This window comes from Ahaetulla prasina, chromosome 4, assembly GCF_028640845.1.
Source record: "Ahaetulla prasina isolate Xishuangbanna chromosome 4, ASM2864084v1, whole genome shotgun sequence".
NCBI lineage: Eukaryota > Metazoa > Chordata > Lepidosauria > Squamata > Colubridae > Ahaetulla > Ahaetulla prasina.
In genome coordinates this window covers 74,810,861-74,830,715 of record NC_080542.1, presented here as the reverse complement: position 1 = coordinate 74,830,715, position 19,855 = coordinate 74,810,861, and the positions used below count along the sequence as shown (strand labels likewise).

At 43.0% G+C, this 19,855-nt stretch overlaps 1 protein-coding gene across 1 annotated transcript in view; it reads right to left on the bottom strand.

The window, feature by feature from the left end:
• Positions 1–19,855, bottom strand: part of PDE1C (phosphodiesterase 1C) — a 424,232-nt gene that overhangs the window by 303,924 nt on the left and 100,453 nt on the right. The gene's annotated exons all lie outside the window — the stretch shown is intronic.

Sequence of the window (19,855 nt, the reverse complement as noted above, 5' to 3'; positions counted from 1 at the left end):
ATTGGGGAGGTTGGAGCGCCTGGTAAGAATCAAGTCGAGCTGGTGCCAATGCTTCGATCTTGGATGTCTTCAAGAGACTCTGTGTTGAGGCTTTGTTTTAAAGTATGTATTGCTAATGCAAAGTATGTATTGCTATAGCAAAGGCTATAGTAGCAGCAAAACTCCAGCAGGCATTGGTTATTTTTGTTCATCTTCCCGACGTCGAACTGACTTAAACAAGTGGGCCAAGAACTATAATCAGCTCCAACTCTGGCATTAAAATCATCAAGGATAAACAGTGGTTCTTTCTCAGGGATTTTCTTGATAGTAGCAGCCAAATCGTTATAGAATTTGTCTTTGGATTCTACTGAAGATGATAATGTCAGTGCATATGCGCTAATAAGAGTAACCAGCCCTGCTGATGAGTGGAGCTGCAAGGACAGAATTCTTTCACTTCCTGCAGCAGGTGGAGTAATGGATCCTAGTAGGGTGTTTCTGACCGCGAAGCCTACCCCATATTCCCTAGACTTATTTGATGGTTTTCCCTGCCAGAAAAACGAGAAGTTTCTCTCCTTAATAGATCCTGAATCTAACAGTCTTGTCTCTTGAAGGGCAATGATGTCCATCTGCAGTCTGCTCAACTCCATGTCAATGGCAGCTGTCTTACATACATCATCTATCTCTTGTAAATTGTCAGAGCGGCCAGGGGTCATTTTCTGAACATTCCAGGTACCCAACTTTAGGGCTAAAGTTTTCTTATGTTTGTTGCATGATGCAAAGTTATCGATCTGCTTGTTGGCTTTGACCTTAAACCCCACACACCCTGTGAGGTTAACAGACTGTGGTGGAGCAGCACCTTACTGGCTGGGGGCTGCCCACCTTAAGGCGGGCGGTAGCTACCCAATGAGGTACAATGACCTCTCCCACCGATGAAAGTGGCCTCTGGCGTCACACTCTATGCCAATCAAGCAAAGACTTATAACTGGTAACTGTCACTTCCCATGTTGTTTCAATGCTGTATGCAAAGCTGGAGTGTCCTCTCCAGAGCACGAGGCCTGGATTAATATGGAGGATAGACTGTTACCCAAGCAGCAGATCCCCCCCTCCACGTTGCTGAAATAGTCCAATGGAACGGCAAAGCCGATATGATTAGTTCCAGCTACGTTGCAGGAGTTACCAGAACGTGATTGTAAAATTTCACAAACTGCTTCCAGGACTCCGGCTCCGGCAGGATTTTGCCTCGAGGTTGACTCCTGAAACCTTTTCCAGTAGTAGATATAGCCACAAGGCAGTGGAGGTTTGTAATCAGAGTTTCCCTTCTCTTAGAAGATGGTTCTGCCGTTTTATCTGCCGTTGGGGCATAAAGCCTTCATTCATAGTCAAAATAGTTGACTATCTTCTCCTGTAACCCTGGAAAGGGGCCCTTACAAGGTGCTACCAGCGGGCCAGCTGGACCAAGGTTATTTTAGAGAGCCATTACTCCTCTAGCATTCCTCCTCACTCCAGGACTCCTGCTCCAGGTTTTGCTTTGAGGTTGACTCCTGAAAACTTTCCCATAGGTGGGTATAGCCACAATGCAGTGGAGGTTTGAGATCGGAGTTTTCCTTTTCCTACGTGAGTTGCCTTCCAAAGCTGACAGACACCATCTAACCGGTTTTTCCCATGCACACAGCTAACAAGACTTCCCACTTACACTCAATCAAACAGCCACTCTCCCCTCCCCCTAGAAACAAGCAGATTTATTCATGAGGTGAACTGGAGCACCTTCCTCCCTGCAGTCACATGATTCACTCACTCAAACAGACATTCTCCTTCCCCTTAAAACAAGCAGGTTTACCCAAGAGGAGAGCTGGAACACCTTCCTCCCTACAGTCACGATTCACTCACTCAGACAGACACTTCCCTTCCCACTAAAACAAGCAGATTTACCCATGAGGTACCAAGAGTTACCCATGCAGATTTTCCCATGAATACCCATGCCTATAAAGTATTAGTTTATCTGCCTATAACTGCCTATAAAGTATTAGTTTATCAAGATGTTTTTTGCTATCCTATTTAGCTTTTTCCTTCCACAGGATGCTCCCTACTATCAACCCTCCTTTTCTTAGGCAAATGCATCTAAACAAAAGATTCATCACTGTAACAGAGCTTATGGGGCCATTGGCATGCATGAAAATATATAGAAAGATGTTTGTGTTGGGGCGTGGCCATGACCGTGGTGGGGTGAGGACCTTTCCTTCACTTCACAGGGCTTATTAATGAAGATTTATGAAGTTTTACGTGTTTGGAATGCACCGTTATGGACTAAAGTTAATAAATAGTGGAGTGAAAGTGTTAACAGCCCAGCAGACTGAATTTAAAACCGGTAGGTCATCTGAAACTGTTTGAATTATGGAGTTTTTGCAGCATGGGGGTGATGAGCCGGTCGGCAGACACGAATGAGTTTGGAATAAATTGCTGTCTTTTGTTTTTGCTTTTACAAACATCGTGTTCTGTGTTTTACTGCTGAGGCCAAGGTGTGAATATTAAAGAATTTGTTAATGAGAAGAGTTTAATTAAAGATTAAATTGATCTTTTGTGTGGGAAAACTTGACCGGAGCAGCAGGATTTTACTGGGCGTTGCCTTTCAACGGACTTGATTTTTTTAAAGAGAAAATTAACAGCTTGTTTATGCACTTTTATGATCACAGATAACAAAAGGAAAGAATTTTTCTCCGAAGTTTAAGTTGGAATGAAGCAGTAATTTTTTTTTCCCTTTGCTGACAAGGAGAAAAAATGGCGCTGATTTTTGTTTGAAAGCTGTGAAGTTATCTGTGTTCTCTGTGGAGTGACTATGAATTACAAGCTGTTGAGAAATAAATTTTCGAGTGCAAAATAAGCCGCTTCGGCTTCAATTAAAAAATTGCTGTCCCTTGATCTTCATTAAGACCCTCTGCAAAAGTGGTTTGAATACTAGTTTGAAAACTTTTTAAAATGACTCAACAACCTTCAGAAATGCAGCAAGTTGCTGCAGCTTTAAACAAAATTGGGGAAAAAATAGCAGGATTATCGGAGCGTATGGATAATTTGACATTGGAAATGAAAAAAATGAAACAAGAAATGAATGAAAATTTTGCAAAGCAAACAGTGGAAATGACAATTATTAAAGATGAACTTGAGCAGATTCATGTACATGATGCAAAAGTGGATCGGCAAATTGGTGAAATATTTTACAAAAATGAGCAGCAAGACAAGAGAATTTGTCTCCTGGAAGAAGAAATGAGGAAATACAATTTGGTTATTCGAGGAATTCAAGAAGAAAAGGTAGATAATTTGAAACAGCGGGTTTTAAAATGGATTAATGATCTCGACACGCAAATTACGTTTACAATAGCAGATCTGGCAAGTGTTTTTAGAATTGGATATAGAAGGCAAAATGGTTCCAACAGGAATGTGCTTGTCAGTTTTGCAAATCTTGGTGATAAGCTGGAAGTTATGGCCAAGGTGAGAGAGATGGGAGATGCTTTGAAGTTTGAAGGGAAGACTATTCAAGTCTTCCCGGATATATCAAGAGAAGAAAGGGCATGGAGATTTTTTTTAAAACCAATTACAAAGGTTTTGAGAGATAATGGAATTAAATATAATTGGAGGCCACCACAACAATTGAAATTTTTTTATAAAGGAAGGATGCGTACAATTACCCCGGACATAGATGCAACATTATATTTACAGGAGCTTGGACTGATCAAGGAGAAGGATTTAATGGAGATAAAAGATCAAATGCGTGGGTGGAATACACGTGGAAACATCAACTCCAGAAGAAGAAAAAGGGGCTATTGGGGGGCAAGACCCTAAAGGGTTAAAGAGGAAAGAAATATCACCTCTGTTGGTTGAACAGAAGAAAAGTCATGAGGATACAGCAGGAGAAGAAGCAGATAAGAGTCTTGGAAAATACGAAGCTGAATGCGGGAGAAAGCTACCACTTTCTTTTTTCTTGAGTGATGAATTTAAATAGACAGCCCGAAAGAAGTGACCCGGACATTGGCACATCCCCTCTCCCCCATTCTCTTTATAGAGGCAAAACTGATGAGGATGTGGGGGAAGAAGATTGTTTGTTTTTTATTGTTTGTTTTGTCTTTTGTCTTTTTTGTTTTTTTTATTGTTCTTTTTATGTTAAATGTCTGTTATATGGGAGTTCAATGTTGGGTTTTGGGCACAGAAAGGAAGAGGCGGGGATAGGATTGAAAAATTTACAGTTTAAATGGGAGTCATAAAAATAATGTCATGGAATGTGAAGGGTACAGGGAATCAGATTAAAAGAAGAAGGTTGGAATTTAAGATTAAAAGAGATTTACCAGATATTTTATTTTTACAAGAAACCCATCAGAAATCTGAAGACTCAAACAGAATGTATATAAAAGGTATGCAAATATATGAAAAAGCATTTGGAACTTCAAAAGCCAGAGGAGTTGCAACATTGATATCAGATAGGGTGTATTTTGAAAAACATCAGGTAATTTTGGATGAGGATGGAAGATATGTAATAATTGTGGGAAATCTTAATGAGGAAAAAGTGACACTTGTTAATTTATATTTACCGAATGAGAAACAAAGAGAATTTCTTGAAAAAATAACAAAAATTTTGGAGAATGAAAGTGTAGGGAAAGTAATTGTGGCTGGGGATTTTAACTTAATCAGAGATAAAATAGACAGTACTAACCCCACTCGTTGTGGAGGAGCAAATAAAATGGAGATTTTAAATAAGTGGATGCTCCGAAACGGTGTAGTGGATGTGTGGAGAGAGGTCAAAGGAACTGAAAGAGTATACACTTTTTTCTCTAAGATATATAATACATATTCCAGAATTGATTATATTTTTCTCTCTAAAGATTTGCTGAATAATGTGGATAAGGTAGAGGTGGGAATTTTTAAAGATTCTGATCATGCACAAGTTATGGTGGATTTAGATTTTAATTTTGAGAAAAAAAGAAGTTATTGGAGATATGAGGAGAAACTGTATAAAAATGAAAAGGATAAAAAATGGATACTTAAAAAATTGGAGGAAAGTTGGAGACTAAATGATAATGGGGAGGTTAAATTTGAAATTGTTTGGGATGCGATGAAAGCGGTGTTTAGAGGGGAGAGTATTAAATTATGAAGTAGGAAATATAAAAATTATAAAATTAAAATGGAAAGGGATAAAAACCAGATTAAAGAATTGGAAAATCAATTTTTGCTTACTAAAGAAAAAAAATCCTTGAGGAGCTTAATATGTTAAGAAGTAAAATGATAGAAGAGGATACAGAGTTGGTAAAAAGGATTTTGAGATATTTAAATAGGAATTTTTTTGAATTTAGTAACAGTTATTGGCAAAGATGGTGAAAAATAAAAGAGAGAAGAGAGAAATTGGAGCTTTGATAGATGATAAAGGTATAAGATGTTACAAAAAATTAGAGAAATGTGAAGTGGTTAGAAACTTTTTTCAGAATCTATATTCAAAGAAACCAGTCAATCGGGGAAAATTGCAAAGTTATTTAGAAAAATATGTGGTGAAAATTGATCAAACATATAAAGAATTGATGGAAGAAGATATAACACAAGATGAGATTAATGGAGTTATACAAAAAATAAAGTTAGGGAAAGCTCCAAGTGAGGATGGATTACCTGTTGAGTTTTATAAAGAATTTAAAGAATTAATAATACCAAGATTGCAGAAATTATTTAATGGAATATTACATGGTGGAGAAGTTCCTTCGTCATGGAACAGAACAGTGATATCCCTAATTCCTAAGCCAGATAAAGATTTAGAAAGGATTTTCTACCGGCCCATTTCTTTAATTAATCAGGATGCAAAGATATTTACTGCTATTATAAGTAATAGATTAAGTAGATTTATAGATAGATATATAAGTTACAACCAAGTAGGTTTTGTGAAGGGCAGATATATGAGTGATATTGTTAGAAGAATATTAAATATTATAGATGTAGCTGAATATAATGGTGATAAAATTGGTATAGTATCATTGGACATTTTTAAAGCTTTTGATTCTGTACAATGGGAAGCTATTAAAGTAATTGTGGAGGCTTTAGGCTTTGGTAACAAGTTTATACATGTTATTTCAAAATTGTATCAAAAAAGTAATGCAAGAGTGAAGGTGAATGGAATATTAACTGAAGAGATAAAATTTGAAGCGGGTACGAGACAAGGATGTCCCTTGTCTCCAACATTATTTTTATTGGCTATGGAAATCTTGACAAGAATGATAGAAAAAGATGAAGAATTAGAAGGATATAAGGGATATAAGATAAATTTGTATGCGGATGATACTTTAATTATTTTGAAAAATATAGAGAAAGATCTGAAAAAGATATATAAGCATTTGAAAGAATTTGAGGAAGTGACAGGTCTGAAAGTAAATTGGTCAAAATCAGAATTATTGATGGATAGTAATGGTAATGAGTGCGAGAATATGCAAGAGCAATTTGGGATAAGGATTAAAAATACATTGAAATATTTGGGTATAGTGCTCTCACTCAAGGTTAAAGAACTGAAAAAACTTAATTATGATGTGGTGATGAATGAAATTGAGAAGAAGATAGATAAATATAAAATGTTAAATTTGTCTTGGTTTGGTAGAATTGCAATGTGTAAGATGATGTTGCTGCCCAAGTTTAATTTTTTATTCGAGATGCTACCGTTAAATTTGACAGAGAAAGATATTGAAGGATATCAGAAAAAATTAAACAAATTTTGCAATGGTGGGAAAAGACCTAGATTAGTGAAGAAAATGTGGTATCGAAATCAAAAGGAAGGTGGATTAGGAATCCCCAAATTATTTAATTATTACTGTGCATATGGTATCCGGATAGTGGTAAAAATACTTAAAGGTGAAGATAATCATTGGAGAGATTTAGAGTTAAGGGATATAGAGAAATTTGGATCAAGGTGGTTTTTAGATAAAGCAAACTCAAAATGTGTAATTAGAAGTTATTGGTTAAAGGGATTAAGTAAAATGTGGAATAAATTTGTTAAAATTTTAATTCCGGATATAATCTTTTTGGGGAAGACAATTGGAAATTGGCCGATTAAAAATAATATAAGACGTAATGAAGTGATTAAAGATGAAAATATAGAAACTATTAGAGATTGGTTAAAAGTTTTAGAAAATGAAAGGAGGAATAAAGAAATTATTGAAAAATTAGGGTTAAGTTGGTTTGAAAAAATAAAGATAGAAAAATGGACAAAAAAATTAAGGGAAAACTATTCGATAAATAGATCTGAAACTGAATTTGAATATTTAGTATCTCGGATTATGAAAGATGAAATTGGGCTAAAGGGACTCGTTAGTAGGGTTTATAAGATTATAAACTCTGATGAAAAATTACAAAGAGTGATGAGGACAAATTGGGGAAAAGATCTTAATATTGAAATACCAGAGTCAGATTGGAATGTGAATTGGAATAGTAGAATTATGAGAACTTTATCTATAAGGATTAAAGAGCATAATTATAAAGTTGTTTGGAAATGGTATTTGACTCCAGTAAGATTGTCACAAATGGATAAAAAAATTAGTAAAAATGTTGGAGATGTGAGATGGAATTGGGGACTTATGAACATATGTGGTATAAATGTGATAAGGTTAAAAAGTTTTGGCAACAATTGGAGAAAATGATATTTGAAATGATGGGGAAAGTAATAACATTGAGAGTGGAAACTATATTATTGTTGGTAATTAAGGAAATAGAATTAACAAAATATGAAAAAGAATTGATTAGAATTATGATTATAATAGGTAGAATTATAATAGCTAGATATTGGAAACTAGATGTGATTTTTAGAATAGAAGAGTGGAATTCTGAAATGTGGAAATTAGCTTTAAATGATAAAATGACATGTGATATTAAAATTAGAAGTGGTGTGTATAAAGAAGATATTTTCTGGAAGATTTGGAAACCATTTGTGGACTATGCGCTTGGAAAATTGGACGCCTCAGTACCTGTACCTCGAGAACGTGGATTTTGGCAATCATGAGGACATATCCGAAGACCCAAATCTTCCTTTTAGCACAAGGGTGGAATAAATGTATTTTCTTTTCTTTTGTAATGTTAGAAAAAAGCAATAAAAAAATTAATTAAAAAAAGAAAAAAAAAGAAAGATATTTGTGTCTTGTTGCTTTGCAGTATATCAGCTTCCTTTTTATAAATTCCTATTATTATAGTTGGTTGCACAGTCAGCCAAACGTTGAAACTGGATTTGACATTTTTATCTATCTATCAAGTCCTTTCCAAGAATATTAAGATGGTGTTAAAGATATATTTTTTTATTTCTTTTTGTCACAACAGTATACACAAACAATTGTCATAGATAAAACAACATGTCTTGAAGAAAATATATATATGTGTGAGTAAAATATATGCATCAACTATATTAATTTGATATAATGAAGGGAACAATAGGACAGGAACAGTAGGCACTATTGTGCTCTTATGCACGCCCCTTATAGTCCTCTTAGGAATGGGGTGAAGTCGATAGTAGACAGTTTTTGGTTGAAGATTTTAGGATTTTGAGTAGAGACTATGGAGTCAGGTAATGAGTTCCAAGCATTAACAACTCTGTTACAGAAGTCATATTTTCTGCAATCAAGTTTGAAGCAGTTGACATTTAGCTTGAATCTATTTTTTGCTCTTGTAATATTGTGATTGAAGCTGAAGTAGTCTTTTATAGGAAGGATATTGCAATAGATGGTTTTGTGTGTTAAACACAGGTCATGTCGAAGTCGATGGAGTTGTAAATTTTCTAATCCCAGGATTTCAAGTCTGTTGGTATAAGGTATTTTGTTGTTTTCGGAGGAGTGAAGAACTCTTTTAGAGAAATATTTCTGGACTCGTTCTATTGTATTTATGTCAGAGATGTGGTATGGGTTCCAGATGGATGAGCTGTATTCAAGAATAGGTCTGGCAAATGGTTTGTATGCTCTAGTTAGTAGTGTAGAGTTTTTAGAAAAGAAGCTGCGTAAAATTAGGTTTACAACTCTTAGGGCCTTTTTTGCTATGTAGTTGCAGTGGGCTTTGGCATTAAGGTCATTTGATATGAGAACTCCAAGATCTTTGACAGGGTGGGGGTCGTCTGTTGGGTAATGTCCATTAAGTTTGTACTTGATGTTAGGGTTCTTTTTTCCAATATGTAAGAATGAGCATTTGCTGGTTGAAATTTGGAGTTGCCAAGTTTTAGACCAATTGGAAATTAAGTCAAGATCTTCTTGAAGGGTAGAAGTATTATTAGTGGTATTAAATAGTTTGACATCATCAGCAAAGAGAACACAATAACTTGAGATGAGGTCACAGAGGTCATTTATGTATAGTATGAAGAGTGTTGGTCCAAGAACACTACCTTGGGGAACACCACTTTTGACAGGAACAGGATTTGATATAGCGTTGCCAAATTTGACCACTTGTTGTCTATTTGACAGGAAGGCATTTATCCAATTGTGAAGAGGTCCCGAAATGCCGTAGGATTTTAGTTTGAGGAGTAGTTTATCATGTACTACTGAATCAAAAGCTTTGCAGAAGTCTATGTAGATTGCATCTATTGTTTTTCCTTGATCAAGGTTGGTAGTCCATATGTTTTTGCAGTGGAGGAGTTGTAGGTTACAAGACAATTTTTTTCTGAAACCAAATTGTTTATTAGAGAGAAGGTTGTTTGTTTCGAGATGGAGTGTAATGGATTGGTTTATGATGGATTCCATTACTTTGCATGAGACACAACATAGAGAGATAGGTCTGTAATTTTCAACTAGGCTGGGATCTCCTTTTTTGAAGATAGGTATGACTGTGGCTAGAGACCAGAGTTTTGGAAGGGAACTAGTTTTGAAGGCTTTTTTGAAGATTATGCTTAGGGGTTCAGCTATATTAATTGAAAGTTTTTTAAAAAAATATGCACATAGTCCATCTGGTCCAATAGATAATGATGGTTTCAGGTTGCGAAGGGCTTTTTCAATATTATCTTCTGTGAAGTCTATATGTGATAGGTCGTTGTTATCTTCTGTTGAGTCTATTTGAGTTAAGTCATTGTTAACATTTTTGATATGATTGAACATTTTTGTTGGATGTGAGCCATCACTGTTTACAAAGACTGAGCCGAAAAATGTGTTAAAAAGGTTTGCTTTAACTGTTTCGTCAGTACATTCTTTGCCGTTAGGTTCTTTTAGTGGTGGAATGGATCTTGTTTCTTTAAGTTTATTGCTCACAAAATTATAAAAAGCACGACTGGAATTGGTGCGTAGAAGGTCTTCTTCTTGTTTAGTGTGGTAAGTGTTACATTCTGTTTTTATTTTGTTGCAAATATTTTTGTAGCGGTTTTTGAAGTTTGCTACATAACCCTTTTGGTTTTTTTTCCAGAGGGATTTTTTTTTGGATTGCAGCTTTTTTATTGATATGGGAAATTTGGTTTTCCTTTTGATTTTGGTGATGAATTGTGATACATATAGTTTGATGATTTTATTGATTTCAAGTAGGAATACTTTATAGTGGTCTTCTGCAGTGATACTGTCAAGGGCTGTAAACTGCTCCAAGTAAAGCTACTTTTGTAATTGTCAATCAATCAAAATAGAGCTGGAAGTGACTTTGGAGGTCTTCTAGTCCAACCGCCTGCTCCAGCAGGAGACCCTATACAAATTGAAACAAGTGACTGTTCAGTCTCTTCTTAAAGTCCTCTGGTGATGGACTTTACCACAATTTAATGGTAAGCCATTCCACTGGTTAATGGTTCTCACTGTTAGGAAATTTCTCTTTAGTTTTAGGTTACTTTTCTTCTTCTTCTTTTTTTATTGAAAAAGTTTTAAAAAACAAAAACATTTTTCTCCCTTCCCCCCTTCCCCCCTCAAAACCCCCTCCCTTCTATCCATTGTTTCTTGTCCTGCCCCCTGGTGTTTTGGAAAATAAATTGACCTCCTCTTTTTTGTGGCAGCCTCTCAAATACTAGAATACTGCTATCATGTCCCTCTAGTCCTTCTTTTCTCTTGATTGACAGACAATAATTTTGTCAATGCAGTTGGTATTCAAGAAGTGCTCCAGCTGTTTGGGGCTTTCACTTATTATTAAAAGTGGCTGTTACTGTTAGTTTTATTTTTGCTTTCTTTTGCCATAATCATTCTATCCCATCCCCTTTGCTAAGAGAGGGCTGTTCAATCTTAATGTAGATGGCCCCAGATTCAGAAAATGGCTTAAGAAAAATTATTCAATTATAAAATTATAATATGCATTTTTTTTCACATAATTTAAAATATGATTACTGTAGAAATAAATCCATATAATTTCTAGCCACTGACCTTATTATTCCTCATACTGATAAATATCTTCATGTCTTGAGAGGATCCAGAATGTATACATGCGCGTGTGCAGATACACACACGCACACACAGAGAGTTACTAAAGGTAAATCTGTTTAATCTGTTTAACTGACTTGTGTATACAATGTAACCGGCTCATACCGGTTTAAATTAAGTAACACTGCCACCATGTAACTTGGTGAGACTATTGCACTTCTTTGCATTTGTCTACTGAGTTTGTATTGAGCACATGCAATCGTTTGCATATTGTCCAAAAAATAAAATTTATTATTTTAGGCAAAGGATGGTAACTTTACCTTACCTTTGGTTTAAAAACTGTTTCCAAAAAAACTAGTGAAAGCTGCATTTGCAATTGCATACTTACTGGTGAAAAGTTAGAAATATTTTTTGCAAACTACAGTGAAATACAGCAAACTTTCCTGAATCAGGAAAGTTAGAATCGGATGATCTGGCATTTGTCATTCTACTTTGTAGGAGTCATTTAAATGTCCAGCTTTCCCTTCTAGTTGAAGATTAGGCAGTCTTTCAAAGAAGAGAAAATATGCTTTACTGAACCACAACTATCTCTCAGAATGTTTTCTGGGAGAGCAAATGATGTAATAAGAAATACTCTAAAATCTCAACTCTTTATCAATCAACATTCTTCCAGGCCCTTTTCTCCAGGACCTGAACTGTGTGGAACAATTGTCCACAAGTCACTTCATAGAATTCCATACCCAAAGACTGGACTCCTAGAGGAGGCATAGAGGAAGGATAGGACTTTTTCTTTAGTGAGCCAGAGCAGAGGTCACTAACTGGTGATCTGCGGACCACTGGTTGTCCACAAGAAAATTTTGGTGGTCTGCAGTGCACCTGAGCTGCTCTGGGATGACCAATAGCCAGTCCTGTGACTAGAGCTCTGGAATATGGGACTGGCCAGGCAGCTTGTGGTGGGGCTGGAAATCTCTGCCATAGAGGGAGTTACATGCAACTTGCAACTTTGCAGAAGGTGCGACGTGCAAGGAGTACCGCAGTCCTCACTAGCCAGAATGAGGTAATGGTGCTGTTGTGGCAAGGGGAGGGTGCAGGCCCGCTCCTGAAGCAATGGGTATTGTCAACCCACAGCTCTTTCTTCCCCCTGCTGTGGCTTCCTGTTGGATGATCCCACCACTGGCTGTCCCCACCTCTCACCCTCCCTGTCACTCCTCCCCTGGCCTGAGAAGGGAAGGGCGGGGATGGAGATTTGCTCCATATTCCAGAGTGGGAGCAAAGCTTCATCTCTTGCTTGGTCTTGTGAGTGTTTCTCCCAGCCCTTGTTGATGCTCTGTGTGCCTCAGTCTCTCAAGGAGATGCACAACGTCCTCTCAGCCCCAAAATACTGGCCTGGCCCAGCCATTTCTCGCTGCTGCTGCTGCTGGTACCTCCATGGCCTGCCTGATGCTCTTTCAGTGCAGTTAAATTTAGTGCGCTTCACAATGGGGGAGACGGCATTCCCTTCTCCTCCTGGAGCCCATTACGATGTGGAGCATCAGTTGCAGCCGGGTTGGGCAAGTGTCTCAGGGTGGAGAGTAGGTCGTGCATCTCCCTGAGTGACCAAGGTGCACCCAGCACCAACAAAGGCCAAAGAACCATCCATGAGACCCAGAGAGTGCCAGAGAATCAAAATGAGAGAGAGAGAGATAAAAGAAAGAGAGGGAGAGAGAGATAGAGAGATGAGAGACAGACAGACAATGAGAGGGGGTAGAGAGAGAGATGAGAGACAGACAGACAGACAGAGGGGGAGAGATGAAAGAGAGAGAGAGAGAGAGACAGAGAGGGAGAGATGAGGGAAAGAGAGATAAGAGAGACAGACAAAGAGAGAAGGGAGAGAGATGAGAAAGAGAGAAAGAAAGAAAGAAAGATGAGAGAGACAGACAGACAGACAGAGAGGGGGAGAGAAATGACAGGTCTCAGTGCTTTGGTTTCTGTGGGAAACAGGTCCAAATGACTCTTTGAGTGTTTAAGGTTGCAGAAACAGGCGGGCAAATTAAGTTTATTTATTACTGTTTTGTTTATTGTTTTGATTTGTATACCGCCCTTCTCCCGAAGGACTCAGGGCGGTTTACAGCCAGATAAAACAAGAATATAAAAATTAAGAACATTATTAAAAAACTAATTCAATTTGGCTAACAGATAAAATTAAGTAAAAACTAAAAACTTAAGTTAAACTACAATTAAAAAACCCATTTAAAATATTAGGCCAGCCCTGCATGACGGAACAAGAATGTCTTCAGTTCACGTCTAAAGGTCCGGAGGTCAGGGAGTTGACGTATCCCTGGGGGTAGCTTGTTCCAGAGGGAAGGGGCCCCCACAGAGAAGGCCCTCCCTCTGGGGGTCACCAGTCAACATTGTCTAGCTGACGGCACCCTGAGGAGGCCCTCCCTATGGGAGCGCACTGGTTGATGGGAAGCATTTGGAAGCAGCAGGCGGTCTCGTAAGTAACCCGGTCCTATGCCATGGAGTGCTTTAAAGGTGGTAACCAACACCTTGAATTGCACCCGGAAGACCACCAGCAACCAGTGCAGCCTGCGCAGGAGAGGTGTTATCACGGGAGCCACGGGGCTCCATCTATCACCAGCGCAGCCGCATTCTGGACTAACTGCAGCCTCCGGATGCCCTTCAAGGGAGCCCCATGTAGAGAGCATTGCAGTAATCCAGGCGCGACGTCACGAGTGCGTGGTGACCGTGCATAGGGCATCCCGGTCCAGAAAGGCGCAACTGGCGTACCAGGCGAACCTGGTAGAACGCTCCCCTGGAGACGGCCACAAATGATCTTCTAGAGACAGCCGCTCATCCAGGAGGACGCCTAAGTTGCGGACCCTTTCCATCGGGGCCAATGACTCGCCACCGATGGTCAGCCGCGGATTTAGCTGACTGTACCGGGATGCCGGCATCCACAGCCACTCTGTCTTGGAGGGATTGAGCTTGAGCCTATTTCTCCCCATCCAGACCCGTACGGCCTCCAGGCACCGGGACAGCACTTCGAAAGCTTCGTTGGGGTGGTCCGGTGGTGTAGAGTACAGCTGGGTGTCATCCCCATCCAGCTGGTCCTTCACACCGAACCCCCTGATGATCCCCCCCAGCGGCTTCATGTAGATGTTGAACAGGAGGGGGGAGAGGATCGACCCCTGCGGCACCCCACAAGTGAGGCGCCTCGGGGCCGACCTCTGCCCCCCCGTCAACATCGACTGCGGCCGGTCGGGGAGATAGGGGGAGGACCACCGATAGACAGTGCCTCCCACTCCCAATCCCTCCAGCCGGCGCAGCAGGATACCATGGTCGATGGTATCGAAAGCCGCTGAGAGGTCTAATAGGACCAGGGCAGAGGAGCAACCCCTATCCCTGGCCCTCCAGAGATCATCCACCAACGCGACCAAAGCCGTCTCCGTGCTGTAGCCGGGCCGAAACCGGACTGGAACGGGTCTAGATAGACAGTTTCATCCAGGTGCAAGGGAAATTGATATGCCACCATATTTCTACAACCTTCGCTGGCGGGTTGGAGACCGGACGATAATTACCTAAAACAGCCGGGTCCAGGGACGGCTTCTTAAGGAGGGCCTCACCACCGCCTCTTTCAAGGCAGGCGGAAGACACCTCCACCAAAGAAGCGGTCGAATCGCCTGGAGCCAGCCTCGTGTCACCTCTCGAGTGGCCAGCACCAGCCAAGAGGGCACGGGTCCAGTAAACACGTGGTGGCATTCAACCTACCCAACAACCTGTCCATGTCCTCGGAGCCACAGGGTCAAACTCATCCCAAACAATGTCACCAAGACCGCCTCGAGCATCTCACCGCATCACGCAATCTTGGTCCAGACCATCCCGAAGCTGAACGATTTTATCGATAGATACCCGTTAACCTCCTCAGGACGCCCCTCCAACGGGTCATCCCCCCCCCCGGGGGGGAGGAGGGAGCGCGTCACCCGAAACAGGGCGGCTGGGCGGTTATCTGCCGATGCAATGAGGGAGGAGGCGTAGCTACGCCGCTTCCTCAATGCCACTAGGTAAGTCCTAGTATAGGACTTCACTAGTGTCCGATCAGCTTCGAACGGCTAGACCTCCAGGAACTCTCTAGGCGCCTTCTCCGGCGTTTCATCCTCTCAGCTCCTCGGAGAACCAAGGAGCCGGTTGGGACCTGCGCCGGGTCAGAGGTCGCAAAGGCACGACACGGTCTAAGGCCCCGCCGCCCGCTCCCAGGCCGCAACAAGTTCCTCAGCCGAGCCGTGAGCCAGACCCTCAGGAAATGGCCCAAGCTCCGTCCGGAACCCATCCGGGTCCATCAGGCGCCTGGGCGGAACCAACGATCGGCTCCGCCTCCCTGCGGTGGTGAATGGCGGTCAGAAAGTCCAGGCGAAGAAGAGAGTGATCTGACCATGACAAAGGTTCAATGACTATTTCCTTTAAGTCCAGATCTCTCAACCACTGACTAGAGAGAAAATCAAATCCAGAGTGCCACCCCCAATGTGAGTAGGGCCATCAACTACTTGAGTCAGGTCCAAGGCCGTCATGGAAGCCATGAACTCCCGAGCTGCCGTCGATGACGAGCCGGAAGATGGCAAGTTAAAGTCCCCCATGACTAAAAGTCTGGGGGTCTCAACTGCCACCCCAGCCAGCATCTCCAGAAGCTCGGGCAGGGCGGCTGTCACGCAGCAAGGAGCCAGGTACGTGATCAGCAAACCCATCTGACACCTACGACCCCATCTCACAAAGAGGGATTCGCACCCGGCAATCTGAGGTACAGTGGTCTCCCTCGGCTCTAGACTCTCTCTAATCACAACCGCCACCCCCACCTACCCTGGGCCCTCGGCTGATGGAACGCACGGAAACCCGGTGGGCACATCTCAATAAGGGGCACGCCCCCTTCAGTGCCCAACCAGGTCTCCGTAATGCCCATAAGGTCCGCGGAACCCCCCTGTATAAGATCACAGACAAGGGGGGCTTTGTTCACCACGGACCGGGCATTGCACAACATCAACCGAAGGCCCGAGCTCTGAGGATCCTGACCATCCGGGGAACGGGAAAAGTCCAAGGGGTCGGAGCGTGATCGCTTTCAGACATCGAGCACGCGCCCGGAACTTGATATGACCCCTCGCTTCCGCCATACCTGCCTCTCCCACTTACCGTGTCAATAGAACCACCCTCACAGATAGGAACACACTCCTCCCCCCTAACCTCCGAACCTGGTAGAGAAAAACCGCCGCGAGCATGTGCAGGAACTGGCCCCCTACCCGACGGGTTACCCCCATTACCCGCCCTTACCCTCCCACCCCTTAAAAATTCCCTCTCTAAAAAACCCCACAGGCTCTTCTTTTTCGCATGCCACCTCTGTGGGTCCCAAGACCCGTCATGGAGGCCGGCCCTTGATAACGAGGAGGGCCATTCCTGCGAGGCGGGGGCACCTCGCAGGCGCAAGAGTTCACAAGCTGAGTAGCGCATAACAACTGAAGATAGACAGATAAAATATAAAATCGGCAATACAAAGGGTCCATCTCCGAGTGGCAAAAGTGTCATGATATGATGGTAATCCAAAATGAGGATGGGCTTCAGATGGAAAAACAAAGCAAAAAGGACAGTCTAGATGGCAGTCTGCCCAAGCCTCATCCAAACATCCTGGAACGGGGGTGGGGGTACATCGGTCGTGGCACATGTCCTCCTCTGTCCCCAAGCAAGTCTCACGCCTCCCCCCAATAGCCCAAATAGGGCCAGTCCCAGCCATAAAGATCTCAAATGGCAAGGGGGGAGGAATAGCTGGAATTACAGCAGTCACGAGATGGTTTCGCAGGGACAAATCAAAGATCAAAGATACCTCCGTCGCCTCCCCCAAAGTCCTCCAACATCTGCTTCCAAAAATGGCCAGAAAACTACCGTCCAGGGGGTTACCTCCATCTCCATCTCTAACACCCCCCTAGTAGATCCAACCATCCCGGAAGCCAGATCTCTCCGAAACTTCTCCTTCCAGGAGGCCAAGCCTGTCCAAATGGCTGAGCCTCCCCAGGAGGCCGGAGGATGTGAAGGGGCCAGGTTCGCAAACTGGCAACAGGGGAAAGGCCGGGAAAACCGGAAAAGCCGGAGAAACTCCAACATCGTGGAGGATGGAAAATCCAGGTCGTCCCAGATCGTGACCAAACCTCCCTGCTTGAGAGGAAGCCAACGGCCCGGCTAAAAATCTGGCAAAACTGGAACTCCAGGCTGAAACTCCAGGTCGAAACTCCAGGCCGAAACTCCAGGCCGAAAAGCCGACAGACTGACAAGCTGACTCATCGCCCCACCTCCTTAAGCCTGGAAAACATGGCCGCCGCAGTCCACCGCTCCGCCGTCCCAGCCTCGTTCTCGGCAACTGCGGGTATAAAAAGATCCGAAGACCTCTCCCGCGGCTGCCAGAGAGATGATGCACCGGGCTGGGAAAGGCAGGCAGCTAAGCAGGCGGTCCAGGCGTCGCCATCCTCGGAGAACCGCCCGATCGCCGAAGGTAAATCTTCAGCGCCGCGCCATCTTGCGCACGCGCAGAGCTTGTTTTATATATACATATTTATTTATTTTTATAAATATAAATATATTTTATATTTATATATTGGACCTGATGGTCTATGTGCATACTTTTAAAAAAAGCTTTCCACTGTTATAGCAAAACCCCTAAGCATAATCTTTGAAAAATCTTTCAGGACCAGCTCCCTTCCCAAACTATGGTCACTAGCCACGGTCATCCCTGTCTTCAAAAAAGGAGACCCCAGTCTAGTTGAAAATTACAGACCAATTTCTTTATGCTGTGTCACCTGCAAAGTAATGGAATCAATCATCAACCAATCCATCACCCTCTACCTTGAAACAAACAACCCACTCTCTAATAAACAATTTGGTTTCAGAAAAAATTATCCTGTAATTTACAACTTCTTCACTGCAAAAACATATGGATTACAAATATTGACCAGGGCAAAGCAATAGATGCAATTTACATAGACTTCTGTAAAGCTTTTGACTCAGTGGTATATGAAAAACTTCTTCTAAAACTTAAATCCTATGGCATCTCTGGACCCCTCCATAATTGGATAACAGCGTTCCTGTCAAATAGACAAGTGGTAAAAATAGGCAGTGCCCTATCAAATCCCACTCCTATCAATAGTGGTGTCCCCCAAGGCAGCGTTCTAGGACCAACACAGCAACGCACGGTCTGTAGTTAATAAGGCCCCCCTAATATACGACCTTATCCAGGGGGGCGCTGCGGACCTTATAGGCGTTACGGAAACCTGGCTGGGCATGGAAGGGGGTGTGCCCCTTGTTGAGATGTGCCCACCGGGTTTCCGTGCATTCCATCATCCGAGGGCCCAGGGTAGGGGTGGGGGGGTGGCGGTTGTGATTAGAGAGAGCCTAGAGCCGAGGGAGACCACTGTACCTCAGACTGCCGGGTGCGAATCCCTCTTTGTGAGATGGGGTCATAGGTGCCAGATGGGTTTGCTGATCACGTACCTGGCTCCTTGCTGCGTGACAGCTGCCCTGCCCGAGCTCCTGGAGGTGCTGGCCGGGGTGGCAGTTGAGACCCCCAGACTTTTAGTCATGGGGGACTTTAACTTGCCATCGTCCGGCTCGTCATCGACGGCAGCTCGGGAGTTCATGGCTTCCATGACGGCCTTGGACCTGACCCAAGTAGTTGATGGCCCTACTCACATTGGGGGTGGCACTCTGGACCTGATTTTTGTCTCTGGTCAGTGGTTGAGAGATCTGGACTTAAAGGAAATAGTCACTGAACCTTTGTCATGGTCAGATCACTCTCTTCTTCGCCTGGACTTTCTGACCGCCATTCACCACCGCAGGGAGACGGAGCCGACACGTTGGTTCCGTCCCAGGCGCCTGATGGACCCGGAGGGGTTCCGGACAGAGCTTGGGCCATTTCCTGAGAGTCTGGCTCACGGCTCGGCTGAGGAACTTGTTGCAGCCTGGGAACGGGCCGCGGCGGGGGCCTTAGACCAGGTCGTGCCTTTGCGGCCTCTGACCCGGCGCAGGTCCCAACCGGCTCCTTGGTTCTCCGAGGAGCTGAGAGGGATGAAGCGCCGGAGAAGACGCCTAGAGAGTTCCTGGAGGTCAGCCGCTCAGAAGCTGATCGACACTAGTGAAGTCCTATACTAGGGCTTACCTAGTGGCATTGAGGAAGCGAGGCGTAGCTACGCCTCCCTCATTGCATCGGCAGATAACCGCCCAGCCGCCTGTTTGGTGACCCGCTCCTCCTACACCAGGGGAGCGGGATGACCCATTGCAGGGACGTGCTGAGGAGTTTAACGGTTATCTATACGATAAAATCGCTCAGCTTCGGGATGGTTTGGACCAAGATTGCGGTGATACGGGTGAGACGGCTGAGGTGGTCTTGGTGACATTTTATGGGATGAGTTTGACCCTGTCGCTCCCGAGGACATGGACAGGTTGTTGGGGAGGCTGAATGCCACCACATGTTTACTGGACCCGTGCCCCTCCTGGTTGGTGCTGGCCACGCAGGAGGTGACACGAGGCTGGCTCCAGGCGATTACGGGCGCCTCTTTGGTGGA